Raw genomic sequence first — 16,651 nt, 5'->3', positions numbered from 1 at the left:
GTAGATAAGCCCACAAGAGGAGAGGCTGTACCTGATCTGGTATTGGGAAATGAACCTGGTCAGGAGTCAGGTTTCACCGCAGGAGAACATTTTCGAGATAATGAAGTACAGAGAACTGTGTGAATGGGAGAACAGGGCCAGATCATGATAATTCTCGTGGCGAAAGGGGTGCAGAGGTTTGGTATATAAACGTGAATTCTGCAAACACCCTGTGAGCCAGAGACTGGGGACGGAGTTCAACTGTGAGCGAATATTCAGAAATGTTTTTGGTAAACTATCAGACTGGAACAACGTCACACTTGCTGCTCCGGGGGGAAATAGAAGATTTAATTACAGAATGGCTAATTTAGGAGTAATTTAGAGCAATTTACCGGGGCATTCTGCAGATTCCCACATCAGGAAGGTTCAGGGGCTTAACATTATGGAAGTGATGGTAATGTAGCTTGGACATCGGCATCCTGGGAGATGCCAGTCAGTGGTAGAAAATGTTTTGGCCCGCGAACTGGAGACCAGAGACTAGTGGGGTTCCGCGGGGTTCAGCGCTAGGTCCATTGATGTTTATCATTTCTGTTAGCGATCTGGATGATTTAATTACTGCAATGTTTGTTTTTGGTACAGCGACAGGTACTTTATATGTGTGATGGTCCGTAATTTTTAAATACGTTTCCAGTAATTCTGGAGTCAGATCTTTACTGTCAATATGCCACGCAGAAATCGGCCACTCAGCCCATCCAGCCTTCTGCCCCGTACAATAAAATCATGGCTTTCGCTCCGTGATGCCGCCTGCCGCCTGTCTCTTTCTGTAACCCGTCACCCCCCTCCACCAACCCCTTTTCCCACCACTGCCCCCACCCCCGCTGTATACTGTGTGCCGTGGCCTTGAACAGAATCAAAATCTTTGCTCCTACAGGATGTCGAGCGGATCAGTTGGAAACCCCCACAATAAACACAGTCTCAAAGGGAAAGATAACATGCATTCATCTGAAATGACAGGTTTTGGAAACGGGAAACGTGTTGTCCGAACAGATTTTTCACACGCTTGCTTTGAAATCGGAACCCTTGTTTTCAGATCTGTTTTTAATCGTGGCATAAGCTGTGGAAAATCTCAGTAATGCTGACAAGAAAGTGTAGCATCACAAATAATATCGCCGCCGGAAGGGGTTAAAATGGAGCGAATGAGTTATTGATCACCGATGCAAAACACAAATCATGCATCGATTTGAAATAAAGATCGGAAACATATATCAGAGGCTGAATGATTCTCAGCTGAGTTCACTAAGAATATTCAGTCTCCGTGTGGGTATATTTTCAAGCCGTTTTCTTCCAGCTTCATAGCAGAGAATCGGGCGAGGAGCCGGTGCTGCTGTTCTGTGAGACTCACAGCGCGACTTTCTGTGTGCAAGCTGCTGCCCGTCCGCAGGACGGATTCCGACACGCAGACATTCCTCGGATCAGGGAGCGGCGTTTCTGCTGAAAACAAATACAAACGGTTCAACATTCCTCCCCTCCCTTCAACTGTCAGCAAAGCAGGCTGAATGTTGTCGTCAAATCTTACTGTTCCAGGGGGATATCAATAAAACGCGGTGACAGAGGAGAGAAAGTTCCGCAGTGTCAGCAATCTGAATGCCGACTTGTCACAAAGAAAGAAATATCTTTCTTTCTAAGAATATAAAAATAATGGAATTAGCCGATCTGCCACATTCTTAACTGAGACAATCCAAACAGTAAAATCTCACGGTTTCTCTGTTGTTTTGAGTAGTTAGTTTGTGTGTGTGTGTGTGTGTGTGTGTGACGAGAGAGAGAGAGAGAGAGAGAGAGAGAGAGAGAGAGAGAGAGAGAGAGAGAGAGAGAGAGAGAGTGAGAGAGTGAGAGAGAGTTAGAGAGAGAGAGAGAGAGAGAGAGATCAGAGACGGAACCCTGCCCCGTGGGACATTTCGGATATCACTGTCGGTGTGAAACGTTCTACAGTGCTGGCTCAGTAGAAACCAACAGGACAATGTTTTGATTGAAGGTAATGACGTCGCTTCTCCTAATCCGTTTGATCAGTCATTAATTCGTTAACTTGAACATTTCAGAGCTCCGTCCTGCCATTTAATTCCCTCCCGGTCCGAACCCCGCTGTGAACGCTCCCTGGTTCTGACGAATCGGAGACAACACTTTCTGCGATGTTGAAACCGGACGGAGTTCAGTGCGGTCCCGGGTGAGCGGTGTGCTCACCATGTACAGAGATTTCAGTCTGAGCTGCTACCTCCGAGGCTATTTATTTATACAGTGTCCATTACAGATACACTGGTCCGATTGAGCTGAAATAAGCGTACATGGCCGCATTTCTGGTGCGCGCACCCTCGGCGGTCCGGGGTATGTCCGACAGCGGGAGGAGAGGGGACTGGGGGCAAATGGAGGAAACACAGACAGGAATATCAAAGGCTGCGTTAACCGTCTCTCGCGGACGCGGGTAGTTTCTGTCTGAACTTCCGCGTAGGTCAAACAATTTCCCTCCTTGCCGTTCCATCACAACCAAAGGGGTTCTTTGTTTAATTCAGCGAATCCCAGGCTGTGGATTTGATCCATCTCGGGTGATTCACTCAATCGTGGTGGAACGGGAATGGTGTGGTGAAGTTGTGGGAAATTGCGAAATTGCCGCCCGCTGAGGATAAGTTGGATCCGAATAAGGGAATGGGAGAGAGGGCTCTGAGTGACGGGATAGCGAGGTTGTGGGCATCTCACGGCATGTTGTATGCAAACGGTTTTCATGCGCGTGGAGGAAGTTTGCTCTGAGGAGAAGCTGGCAAACTTATCCCGTCTCCAAACCCCGTCCCGAGTTTTTCCGCCCTCTCAGACCGCAGGGTCGGTCAAGTTCAGGATGTCGTACGGGAACGGTGTTGTCAATGGGCCAGCAAATGCAGGAGTGGTGTCGAAATTGCTGGAGTAATGCAGACGAGGCCTACGGCTGGTCAGCATAGAGCCTCGTTATCTTTTGTAGGGGAACAAGGTGTGAAGAAAGGAGGGGGGTGAGCTCAGAGATAGGGCAGAAATGTTTGATGAGTTAAGGGAGGGGAGGAGGAGAAAGGGTAACTGTAACCATCTTTACCCTTGTGCTGTCCCTCTCCCTCGCCGTACCCCTCCCTGCCCCTCTAACTCTCTCTCAGCGCCTTGTTCTAAGCCTTCGAAATAATCCTTGCTCACCACTCCTCTCTCATTTGAACGACTTTTCACCCCTTCCTTTTCTCTCGCCGCTCTACTCCCTTTTCTTCCCCTTCCATGTCATTTCTCCTAAACTTCCCTCACCCCTCTGCTCCCCCACCTGCCCCCACTCCTCATGTTCCGGCCTAACGGACTACTCTCCCTCCTGTCACTCAGCTCTGTGAACGGCCAGCACTCTGCACCTACCAGTCCTTCCAAGAGAGGCAACACTTCACCTGCGAACCGGCTTGTGCTCATCTCTTGTATCCTGTCGTCCAGATGTGCCCTCCTCTGTATTGCCGAGATTCGTCTTAAATGTCATGCGGGAGACAATAAAAAACAATTTGCATCTTTACTTATTCAGTACAATGACACAGTCTATAAAAGTGAGGCAAAGTGACATCAACTTACATAGAACATAGAACTTAGAATAGTACAGCACATTACAGGCCCTACGGCCCACAATGCTGTGCCGACCCTCAAACCCTGCCTCCCATATAACCCCCACTTTAATTTCCTCCATATGCCTGTCTAGTAGTCTCTTAAACTTCACTAGTTTATCTACCTCAACCACTGACTCAGGCAGTGCATTCTACGCACCAACCACTCTCTGAGTGAAACACCTTCCTCTAATATCCCCCATGAACTTCCCTCCTCTTACCTTAAAGCCAGGTCCTCTTGTACTGAGCAGTGGTGCCCTGGGGAAGAGGCGCTGGCTATCCACTCTATCTTTTCCTGTTAATATCTTGTATACCTCTATCATCTCTCCTCTCATCCTCCTTCTCTCCAAAGAGTAAAGCCCTATCTCCCTGAATCTCTGATCATAATCCATACTCTCTAAACCAGGCAGCATCCCGGTAAATCTCCTCTGTACCCTTTCTAATGCTTCCACATCCTCGCTATAGTGAGGCGACCAGAACTGGACACAGTACTCCAAGTGTGGCCTAACCAGAGTTTTAAGGAGCTGCATTATTACCCCGCGACTCTTAAACTCTATCCCTCGACTTATGAAAGTTAACACCCCATAAGCTTTCATGGACACTATTCCGATTACAGAGGAAGAGCTATTTTCAACCTAAAGCACATTAGGGTGGATTAATCCGCCAGGGCTGACCAGGTGTTCCCTAATACTCACTTCCTCCCTCACCAACATTCAGGGCCCCAGACAGTCCTTCCAGGTGAGGCGACACTTCACCTGTGAGTCGACTGTTGTGGTATACTGCGTCCGGTGCTCCCGGTGTGGCCTTTTATATATTGGTGAGACCCGACGCAGACAGGGAGACCGTTTCGCTGAACACCTACGCTCGGTCCGCCAGAGAAATCAGGATCTCCCAGTGGCCACACATCTTAATTCCACGTCCCATTCCCACTCTGATATGTCTATCCATGGCCTCCTCTACTGTCAAAATGAATCCAAACTCAAGTTGAAGGAACTATACCTTATATACCGGCTGGGTAGCCTCCAACCTGATGGCATGAACATTGACTTCTCTAACTTCCGTTAATGCCCCTCCTCCCCTTTTTACCCAATCCCTGACATAGTTAGTTGTTTGCCTTAATCTCAATCTCCCTCTTGTGCTCGCCCCCTCTCCTTTCTTTCTCCTGAGGCCCCCCGTCCCATGATCCTTTCTCTTCTTCAGCTCTGTATCACTTTCGCCAATCGCCTTTCCAGCTCTTAGCTTCATCCAACCCCCTCCGGTATTCTCCTATCATTTCGCATTTCCCCCTCCCCGCACTACTTTCAAATATTTTACTATCTTTCCTTTCGGTTAGTCCTTACGAAGGGTCTCGGCCCGAAACGTCGACAGCGCTTCTCACTATAGATGCTGCCTGGCCTGCTGTGTTCCACCAGCATTTTGTGTGTGTTGTTTGAATTTCCAGCATCTGCGGATTTCCACTTGTTTGTTCCATAAAATCCTCATCTTTCTTGTAAAGTTCTGCGATATCTGCACAATTTTTTTTCTCTAAACATCTAGGACGGCTGGGCTCTGAAATATCGCCCATTAGTGTTTTCATACAACTGTTTTTTTTCTCAGTTCCACTCTGCAATCCTCACTACACGGGACCTGACCGAACACTGCTTTGACCATTTCCCTCACAGTAAGGTCATCCATCCCCCTTTAATCGCGTCTAAACCAAGAGAAGCTCGGAGTACTGGGCTGCCAGTTCTGGCCCACCTGCATCGCTGGTGGAAACAACATCACCATTCCGTGCATTGGCCCTTGCACTGGGCTCATCTGGCTTTGATGAAAGCAGCGGGGAGACCAAGTCAACGGGACTCGGCAGGCTAACAGTTCGGCACGGAGACCGGCAACGGTGCAGAGTAAAACACTCGGTGCAGGATACGGAGACGAGAACATGTGTGCCGTGGCATATGGGTCATCGTGTAAGATAGACTATGGATGTAGGATATAGAGAACCGGAACTGTGCGTGATAAAGCGCCCGGTGTGCGATACCGAGACAGGGAAACATAATCTCAGCGTGGATTTGTTCGGTGGCGTGAACAGCCAGGATTAACATCCTTGTGAATTGAAAAAGTAGTGTTGATCTATCAATTCAAACCAGACCTCCATGTGTCCGCCCTATTCTATCACCTCACCCTCCTCATCACATTCATCCATCCCTCCCTCTTTGTTACCTCTCTCAGCCACCCGTCTCTCCTCAACGCCACTCTCCTTCACAGCTCCTCTTCTCACTTAACCCCTTCTAACGCCCAGTTTCCTCCCTCCGTCACCCCTTTCTCACTTATCGCTCCTTTGTGCTTACTACTTCGTCCTTCTCCCACTCCTTCTCTCCTGCCTCACGCCCCGCCCTCTCCTCTACGGCCTTGTCGCCCAAATCTGTCAGAGCCCCCCCCCCCCACCTTCTCCGAGCAATCGTGTCACCCATCACTGCTCTTTATCCATCTCTTTCATCCCTCTCTATCGATTCGCAAAACTCTCACCTTTCATAGCTGGTCCTCGCTCACACCCATTCAAACACGCCTGCTGGAGCACACACCTCCTTCCTCATCCCTCTCTCACAGAACCCTCCTCAATATTCTGCATCCCTTCTCCCCCTCTCTCAACTCGTATCCTTCACACACCAACATTCCTATTCCCTCCTTGCTTTCCCCGTCTTTCACCTCTCTTCTCCCTCACTCCCTCTCACTCACCCCTTCGCTCTCTCCCCATTTCCTTCCACCATTCCTTCCCGATCGCTCTCCTCAATCCCTCCCCATCTCTCGCTCCCTTCTTACCCCAACTCTCCTGACCTCTCCCCCGCTCCCCAATTCTTCCGCTCCCCTGTCTCGTCCTATTTCCCCTCTCTCACTCTCCCACACCCTCTACCTGCAGTCTCACACTCCTTCTCACGCCCTCTCACCTCTTCCGCTTGCTCCCACTGCCCTTCAACCTCTCTGTTATGTTCTCTCTCCCCTACGTCTGTGTTTGTCTCTCTCACACGCTCCCCATCCCTCACGCTATCTGCTCTCCATCGCCCTCTCTCTATACTCACCGCCCAGCTCTCTCTACTTCACACTCCATCTCAAACACTTCCCTTCATCCTACCCCAATCCTCGTCCAACCCGCTCTCTACCTCTCCCTCTCACTCACTCTCACACTTCCTCCTATACTACATGCCCTCTGCATCCTTCTCCCTCATAATTGACGCTCCAAATAATTACCCCTTCTGCATCACGACACCACACTCTCAAGCTGCCGCTCACCTTCACTTCCACAACTCGTCCCCTACCCTCAGACTCGCCTTACCCCTCAGCCACACGTTAGCCCCACACAGTCGATCTCACTTCCCTCTTTCCTCTCACTGTAAAAATTCGCTGACAACCGCCCCATTAACTTCTCTCACACTCACCTTCCCCCTCACCCACCCTTGCCTCTCACGCGCGTCCTCACCATCACTCTTCCATACCCTCCCGCTCACCTTTCTCTTACACTCGTCCTTTCTCTCTCCCTCACTCTATATTAACTCTAATCCTCACCCTCAAATTCACGCTCACAAATACTCACCGTCTCCCTCACAGTCACTCTCATACCCATTTCCCATCCCCCATATTCACTCCCCTTCCCTCACCAGAAACCTCAGCCTAACCAAACACTCAATCTTCCGCTTACCCTCACACCCGCTCCCACATTTTCAGCAGGAGCATTTAATAGGTAAATGCCAATTTATAACTGGGAAAGCTGCGAGTTCCATACGCGAGATAATGTTTTTTTTTTTAATAATAAGGAATGTTGTTGTTCAGATGCAATGGTCTTACTTATTTAAAAGGAAAAGTGCAAAAATATTTCAAAGCAACTGCTGACGATTGGAGTTTGTTATAAATTAGACCCTCGGTACAAATGCTCGCTCCCGCAACAGAAATAATTAATTACAATATTAAAGCAACTTCGTTCATATCTGAATGTAAATGTTTTGTGGATCCTTGCTTTTATTTTTAGTAGTTTGGAAATTACTGCGGACATTGCATTTGCCCATTTATCATAAACTCAATCTTCGAGTGAATCTCTAAGAAAACCGGCGCAAAGACTCGGAAGCCCCTTTGTACCTCCGAGTTTTGAATTTATACACCATTTAGAAATAGTCTACTCCTTTATTCATTTTACCAAAGTGCATGCCCACTCACTTCCTCCCACTATATTTCATGAGCCACTTCTTTGCCCAATACCTTAATAGGTGAATGGAGCGAATGAGTTATTGAACTCTGATGCAAAACACAGATAATGGATCGATTTGAAATAAAGATCGGAAACAAATATCAGAAGCTGAATTATTCTCACCTTAATTCACTAAGAATATTCAGTCTCCGTGTGGATATATTTTCAATTCGTTTTCTTCCAACTTCATAGCAGAGAATCGGGCGAGGAGCCGGTGCTGCTGTTCTGTGAGACTCACAGCGCGACTTTCTGTGTGCAAGCTGCTGCCCGTCCGCAGGACGGATTCCGACACGCAGACATTCCTCGGATCAGGGAGCGGCGTTTCTGCTGAAAACAAATCCAAACGGTTCAACATTCCTCCCCTCCCTTCAACTGTCAGCAAAGCAGGCTGAATGTTGTCGTCAAATCTTACTGTTCCAGGGGGATATCAATAAAACGCGGTGTCAGAGGAGAGAAAGTTCCCCAGTGTCAGCAATCTGAATGCCGACTTGTCACAAAGAAAGAAATATCTTTCTTTCTAAGAATATAAAAATAATGGAATTAGCCGATCTGCCACATTCTTAACTGAGACAATCCAAACAGTAAAATCTCACGGTTTCTCTGTTGTTTTGAGTAGTTAGTTTTTGTGTGTGTGGTTTGTGTGTGTGTGTGTTGTGTGTGTGTGTGTGTTTCTGTGTGTGTGTGACAGAGAGAGAGACAGAGAGAGAGAGACAGAGAGATCAGAGAGAGAGAGAGAGAGAGAGACAGAGAGAGTGAGAGAGAGAAACAGAGAGAGATCAGAGAGAGTGAGAGAGAGAGAGAGAGAGAGAGAGAGAGAGAGAGAGAGAGAGAGAGAGAGAGAGAGAGAGAGAGAGAGAGAGAGAGAGAGAGAGAGAGAGGGAGATCAGAGACGGAACCCTGCCCCGTGGGACATTTCGGATATCACTGTCGATGTGAAACGTTCTACAGTGCTGGCTCAGTAGAAACCAACAGGACAATGTTTTGATTGAAGGTAATGACGTCGCTTCTCCTAATCCGTTTGGTCAGTAATTAATTCGTTAACTTGAACATTTCAGAGCTCCGTACTGCCATTGAATTCCCTCCCGGTCCGAACCCCGCTGTGAACGCTCCCTGGTTCTGACGAATCGGAGACAACACTTTCTGCGATGTTGAAACCGGACGGAGTTCAGTGCGGTCCCGGGTGAGCGGTGTGCTCACCATGTACAGAGATTTCAGTCTGAGCTGCTACCTCCGAGGCTATTTATTTATACAGTGTCCATTACTGATACACTGGTCCGATTGAGCTGGAATAAGCGTACATGGCCGCATTTCTGGTGCGCGCACCCTCGGCGGCCCGTGGTATGTCCGGCAGCGGGAGGAGAGCTGATCGGGGGCAAATGGAGGAAACACAGACTGGAATATCAAACGCTGCGTTAACCGTCTCTCGCGGACGCGGGTAGTTTCTGTCTGAACTTCCGCTTAGGTCAAACAATTTCCCTCCTTGCCGTTCCATCACAACCAAAGGGGTTCTTTGTTTAATTCAGCGAAACCCAGGCTGTGGATTTGATCCATCTCGGGTGATTCACTCAATCGTGGTGGAACGGGAATGGTGTGGTGAAGTTGTGGGAAATTGCGAAATTGCCGCCCGCTGGGGATAAGATGGATCCGAATAAGGGAATGGGAGAGAGAGCTCTGAGTGACGGGATAGCGAGGTTGTGGGCATCTCACGGCATGTTGTATGCAAACGGTTTTCATGCGCGTGGAGGAAGTTTGCTCTGAGGAGAAGCTGGCAAACTTATCCCGTCTCCAGACCCCGTCCCGAGTTTTTCCGCCCTCTCAGACCGCAGGGTCGGTCAAGTTCAGGATGTCGTACGGGAAAGGTGTTGTCAATGGGCCAGCAAATGCAGGAGTGGTGTCGGAATTGCTGGAGTAATGCAGACGAGGCCTACGGCCGGTCAGCATAGAGCCTCGTTATCTTTTGTAGGGGAACAAGGTGTGAAGAAAGGAGGGGGGTGAGCTCAGAGATAGGGCAGAAATGTTTGATGAGTTAAGGGAGGGGAGGAGGAGAAAGTGTAACTGTAACCATCTTTACCCTTGTGCTGTCCCTCTCCCTCGCCGTACCCCTCCCTGCCCCTCTAACTCTCTCTCAGCGCCTTGTTCTAAGCCTTCGAAATAATCCTTGCTCACCACTCCTCTCTCATTTGAACGACTTTTCACCCCTTCCTTTTCTCTCGCCGCTCTACTCCCTTTTCTTCCCCTTCCATGTCATTTCTCCTAAACTTCCCTCACCCCTCTCCTCCACCACCTGCCCCCACTCCTCATGTTCCGGCCTAACGGACTGATCTCCCTCCTGTCACTCAGCTCTGTGAACGGCCAGCACTCTGCACCTACCAGTCCTTCCAAGTGAGGCAACACTTCACCTGCGAATCGGCTTGTGCTCATCTCTTGTATCCTGTGGTCCAGATGTGCCCTCCTCTGTATTGCCGAGATTCGTCTTAAATGTCATGCGGGAGACAATAAAAAACAATTTGCATCTTTACTTATTCAGTACAATGACACAGTCTATAAAAGTGAGGCAAAGTGACATCAACTTACATAGAACATAGAACTTAGAATAGTACAGCACATTACAGGCCCTACGGCCCACAATGCTGTGCCGACCCTCAAACCCTGCCTCCCATATAACCCCCACTTTAATTTCCTCCATATGCCTGTCTAGTGGTCTGTTAAACTTCACTAGTTTATCTGCCTCCACCACTGACTCAGGCAGTGCATTCCACGCACCAACCACTCTCTGAGTGAAAAACCTTCCTCTAATATCCCCCATGAACTTCCCTCCTCTTACCATAAAGCCAGGTCCTCTTGTACTGAGCAGTTGTGCCCTGGGGAAGAGGCGCTGGCTATCCACTCTATCCTTTCCTGTTAATATCTTTTATACCTCTATCATGTCTCCTCCCATCCTCCTTCTCTCCAGAGAGTAAAGCCCTAGCTCCCTTAATCTCTGATCAGAATCCATACTCTCTATACCAGGCAGCATCCTGGTAAATCTCCTCTGTACCCTTTCCAATGTTTCCACATCCTTCCTGTACTGAGGCGACCAGAACTGGACACAGTACTCCAAGTGTGGCCTAACTAGAGTTTTAAAGAGCTGCATCATTACATCTCGTCTCTTGAACTCTATTCCTTGACTTATGAAAGCTAACACCCCATAAGCTTTCTTAACTACCCTATCTACCGGTGAGGAAACTTTCAGGGATCTGTGGACATGTTCCCCCAGGACACTCTGCTCCTCCACACTACCAAGTATGTTGCCATTTACCTTGTACTCTGCCTTGGAGTTTGTCCTTCCAAAGTGTACCACCTCACACTTTTCCGGGTTGAACTCCATCTGACACTTCCCAGCACACTTCTTCAGCCTATCAATGTCTCGCTGCAATCTTCGACAATCCTCTACACTTCTACAACATCACCAACCTTTATGTCCTCTGCAAACTTGCCAACCCACACTTCTACCCCCACATCCAGGTCGTTAATAAAACTCCCAAGAAGTAGAGGTCCCAGAACAGATCCTTGTGGGACACCGCTAGTCACAACCCTTCAATCTGAATGTACTCCCTCCATCACGACCCTCTGCATTCTGCAGGCAAGCCAATTCTGAATCCACCTGGCCAAACTTCACAGGGCTGTTGGGCTGGTAGATGCGTATGCGTGGCTGGGCGAGGTAAGGCTGCGGAGTTTTAGGTGGTGAGGTATGAGGTGCTATGGCGGATACGCTCGTATGGTGAAGCCAGGTTAATCTGGCCCATGCCTTTCACTAACGTGGTCCGATACCAGTTGGTTCAATGAACCGGGTGTGCAGTGGGACACATCATCAGTAATGCATACCCCTATCATTGACTGTTTCGTGTCTTTAATCATTAGTTTTCTTCCCGAGGTGGCCCAGACAGGGCTGAACAGACCCGGCTTGGGTTTTTCCCATGGACCAGGATAATCAGAGGCATGTAATTCTGAGGGTAATTATATTTTTAAACATCATTACCTGGTGTCCGTATGTTTGGGATTGCATGGGTTAAATCGACAGTGTTCAGTGGGCATTCAGTATCACTGCACCTGCGCTCAGTAGTGACTTGTTTTCTGTGGCTCCATCTTGGGTTTAACTTAGTGCTTCTCTCTCGAATTTTGGTTATATGGGCTTTTGTTTGCCAGTTCTAAGTTAGGTAAATGTTTGACACAGATTAGTGGGCCGAAGGGTCTGTATTGTGCTGCAGGTTTACTATGTTTCTGTCACATTAAAATTGGACTTTCTCCAAATTAGAATCTCAACCCACTGACTGGACCGGTTATATTTTTGCAAACAATGCTGGGGCCGCACAACAGGACCGGTCAGGAATTATGTAACGTAGTAAGCAGCTGAAGTTTCGTGCAAGAACAATCAGCATGACTGGAAAAAAAAGATCAAAAGTTCGAGCAAGACAATCAGGGAAAAATTATTTATTCTGCATGGAAGCCCCGAAGATCCTGCATGGTTCTAAGAAATTTAGTGGGCGATGGGAAACGCCTATGTAGTTCTAAACCACACCATGCAGCATTAACAAACTATCCCTCCAGGATATTGGTCCCCTTCCTCGGAAGGTTCAAACTGTCTCTCTGTAAAAATTCCACCGACCCAATGATCCAGAGAGCCTTATTCCCTCATTCCATACTAACTGCTCAGCCACGTAGAAACTGAATAATCTTCCTAATTCTGCACTCATTACTACGCGGCACAACGATCATTCCCGAGATCACAACCCTGGAGGTCCTGCTCTTCAGCACTTGACTCACGGAGGTCTGTTTACAGAACCTCATCCATCATCTGTTCCACATCGTTAGAGTCATTAAGGGACTCCTAGATAGGTACATGGAGCTTAGAAAAATAGAGGGCTAAGGGTATCACTTGGTAATCGTTAAAGGAAGTACATGTTCGGCAGAGCTTTGTGGTCCGAAGGCCTGTATTGTCCTGTAGGTTTTCTATGTTTTTTTCTGACAGATGAATATCCCCTATTTCGGTGTTGTAAACTAGACAAGTTGTATCACAGAGTATTGGTACGTGGGGATAGTAGTATTCAATTTCTAAGCTGTTGGCCCGGTTTCAACAGACTTACGTTGTTGTTTCTGCAGAGGCAATATGCGAGCTTCGATTAATTACAAGTTGTGTAGTGAATTTCATAACCTAGTTCCGTTGATAAATGGTCAATAGACCCAGCACTTATTCCTTTGGCACTCCAGTAGACACGGGCTTCCAGCCGAGGGCAATCAATTACTAACGCATTCTTAATTCTCTCAGAAACCGATGACTAATCTAATTAACGGCCTCATCCTGAATACTGAGTGACTGAATCTCCATGTGCAGCCTCCCAGGGGACTTTGTAAAAAGCCTTACTGAGATCCATGCAGGCAATGTCCACAACTTCGCCTTCATTCACTTTCCTGGTAAGTTCAGAGAAAAACACCATACATAATCAGTGACCAGCCCTTCATCATTACATGTCTATGCAAATACGTTATGTCCGGTCACTTAGAATTTCTTCCAATAACTTTCCCACAACTGTTGTCAGTCTGACTGCTGTGCAATTCCCTGGTTTATGTTTAGAAGCAGTTTTAAACAATGGGGCAACATTAGGCACTCTCCGAATCTCTGGTAGCTTTACTGTCCCTAAGGATGATCTAATTATCTCTGCTAGTGCCCTGGCAATTTCTGAACTTCCATCGTGCAGGATTGCATTACAACTCTTATACTCAATACTTTGATTTATAAAAGTCAGTGTACCAAAATCTCTTTTTACAACCCTATCTACTTGTGAAGCCACTTTTAGGGAATTATGCATCTGTTCTCCCAGATTCATCAGTTCTACTACAATCCTCAGTGTCCTACCATTTACCGTGTATGTTCGACCTTGGTTTGACTTTCCGAAGTGCAATACCTCACACTTGTCCGCAGTAAACTCCATCTGCCTTTTTTCAGCCCATGCCTCCAACTGGTCCAGATCTATCTGCAAGCTTAGAAAACCTTCCTCACTGTCCACTACACCTCCAATCTTTGTAAAATCAGCAAATTGGCTGATCCAATTTGCCACATTATCATCCAGATCATTGATATAGATGACAAATAACAATGGACACAGCACTAATCGCTGTGGGACACCACGATTCACAGGCCTGCACTCAGAGAACCAATCCCTCACTACCACTCTTTGGCTTCTCCCATTGAGCCAATGTCCAATCCAAATTACTACCTCACCACGTATACCTAGCGACTGGATCTTACTAAATGACTTCACTTGCGGCCTCGCACATACCAATCACATCCTAGCCAGAGAACAACCTGTCCCAATCTAAGCGTTTTAGATCCTTTCTCATTTCTTCAAATTTGGCCTTTTTTCCCAATTTAGAACTTCAACCCGAGGAGCAGATCCATCTTTATCCATGATCAAGTTGAAACTAATGGCATTATGACCACTGGAACCAAAGAGTTTCCCTACACACATTTCCGTCACCTGCCCTAATTCATTTCCTAATAGGCGAGCTAATGCTGCATCCTCCCCAGCTGGTTCATCTATTGGTACAACTATATGCTTTTTTTGCTTCGTATGCTTTTGATAAGAACTTTTAAGTAATTATGCGGTTTTATTTACGTTTTAAAGATAGATTTGATAATTTAATGATGGCGATTGTTTTCCTTCTGTGAAAATGTTTCAGGAATATTTTGCACGTGCTTATTTTTTCCTTATCTAATATTATGTAGGTTATTTTTAATACTGAAGATCGTTTCTAATAACTCTTCTTTTCAATTCAATTGTAATGAACTGTATGTCGACTGTAATGAGATGTATATCCCGAAGAGGGAGACAGAGATTACTCTTTTCATTTTTACCTTCTATTCAGGCAGGTGGAGTGAAAAATTGTCTTTTTATGCATTCTGCGGGGCTTACGTCGATCGATATCGGCTTTTTTTTCCTGCTTTGTAGGTTGGGTGTTTTCTTTCCGTTTTTCTTTTTTTTTAATTATTTTTTAACCCCATTATGTAATTCAGGAGCGTACACAAATTATTATCATTGTTGTTTATCTCCGCCATTCACAAATACCTTATCCTGACATGCGTACATAAAACATGTAGCATAGAATAGTACAGCACTTTACAGGCCCTTCGACCCACAATGTTGTGCCGACGCTCAAACCCTCCCTCCCATATAACCCCACACCTTAATTTCCTCCATATACCTGTCTAGTAGTCTCTTAAATTTCACTAGTGTATCTGCATCCACCACTGACTCAGGCAGTGCATTGCACGCACCAAACACTCTCTGAGTGAAAAACCTTCCTCTAATATCCCCCTTGAACTTCCCTCCTCTTACCTTAAAGGCATATCCTCTTGTCCTGAGCAGTGGTGCCCTGGGGAAGAGGCGCTGGCTGTCCACTCTGTCTATTCCTCTTAATATCTTTTACACCTCTATCATGTCTCCTCTCATCATCCTTTTCTTCAAAGAGTAAAGCTCTAGCTCCCTTAATCTCTGATCATAATCAATACTCTCTAAACCAGGCTGCATCCTGGTAAATTTCCTCTGTACCATTTCCAATGCTTCCACATCCTTTCCATAGTGAGGCGACCAGAACTGGACACAGTACTCCAAGTGTGGCCTAACTAGAGATTTAAAGAGCTGCATCATTACATCTCGTCTCTAGAACTCTATCCCTTGACTTATGAAAGCTAACACCCCATAAGCTTTCTTAACTACCCTATCTACCTGTAAGGCAACTTTCAGGTATCTGTGGACATGTACCCCCAGATCTCTCTGCTCCACCAGACTACCAAGTATGTTACAATTTACTTTGTACTCTGCCTTGGAGTTTGTCCTTCCAAAGTGTACCACCTCACTCTTCTCCGGATTGAACTCCATCTGCCACTTCTCAGACCACTTCTTCATCCTATCAATGTCTCTCTGCAATCTTCGACAATCCTCTATACTATCTACAACACCACCAACCTTTAGGGCCTCTGCAAACTTGCCAACTCACACTTCTACCCCCACATCCAGGTCGTTAATAAAAATAACAAAAAATAGAGGTCCCAGAACAGATACTTGTGGGACACCACTAGTCACAACCCTCCAATCTGAATGTACTCCCTCCATCACGACCCTCTGCATTCTGCAGGCAAGCCAATTCTGAATCCACCTGGCCAAACTTCACAGCGTGGCTGGGAGAGGTAAGGCTGCGGAGTTTCAGGTGGTGAGGTATGAGGTGCTATGGCGGATACGCTCGTATGGTGAAGCCAGATTAATCTGGCCCATGCCTTTCACTAACGTGGTCCGACACCAGTTGGTTCGATGAACCGGGTGTGCAGTGGGACACATCATCAGTAATGCATCCCCGGATCATTGACTGTTTCGTGTCTTTAGTCATTAGAGATCTTCCCAAGGTGGCCCAGACAGGGCTGAACAGACCAGGCTTGTGTTTTTCCCATGGACCAGTATAATGAGAGTCATGTAATTCTGAAGGTAATTATACTTTTAAGCATCATTACCTGGCGTCCGTATGTTTGGGATTGCATGGGTTAAATTGACAGTGTTTAGTGGGAATTCGGTATCACTGCACCTGAGCTCAGTAGTGACTTGTTTTCTGTGGCTCCATCTTGGGTTTAACTTACTGCTTCTCTCTCGACTTTTGGTTATCTGGGCTTTTTGTTTTGCCAGTTCTAAGTTAGGGACATGTTTGACACAGATTAGTGGGCCGAAGGGCCTGTATTGTGCTGCAGGTTTACTATGTTTCTGTCACATTAAAATTGGCCTTTCTC

At 47.0% G+C, this 16,651-nt stretch overlaps 1 long non-coding RNA gene across 2 annotated transcripts; it reads right to left on the bottom strand.

Annotated features, from left to right (window-relative positions):
- Window positions 1–1,059: 1,059 nt before the first annotated feature.
- Window positions 1,060–10,309, bottom strand: LOC140720028 (uncharacterized). 2 transcript variants are annotated; one of them, XR_012097083.1, is made up of 4 exons: window positions 10,210–10,309; window positions 7,963–8,166; window positions 3,391–3,493; window positions 1,060–1,470 (listed from the first exon to the last, which is right to left on the bottom strand). It is a non-coding gene; the product is annotated as an uncharacterized lncRNA (long non-coding RNA). The 2 variants fall into 2 exon arrangements; XR_012097084.1 differs by having other exon boundaries at window positions 7,963–8,163; window positions 10,210–10,280.
- Between the last annotated feature and the right edge of the window lie 6,342 nt (window positions 10,310–16,651).

The sequence above is a fragment of the Hemitrygon akajei genome, unplaced genomic scaffold (genome assembly GCF_048418815.1).
Source record: "Hemitrygon akajei unplaced genomic scaffold, sHemAka1.3 Scf000035, whole genome shotgun sequence".
Taxonomy (NCBI): Eukaryota; Metazoa; Chordata; class Chondrichthyes; order Myliobatiformes; family Dasyatidae; genus Hemitrygon; species Hemitrygon akajei.
The sequence above is the reverse complement of the archived record's forward strand: the minus strand, read 5'-3'. Positions and strand labels throughout refer to the sequence as shown.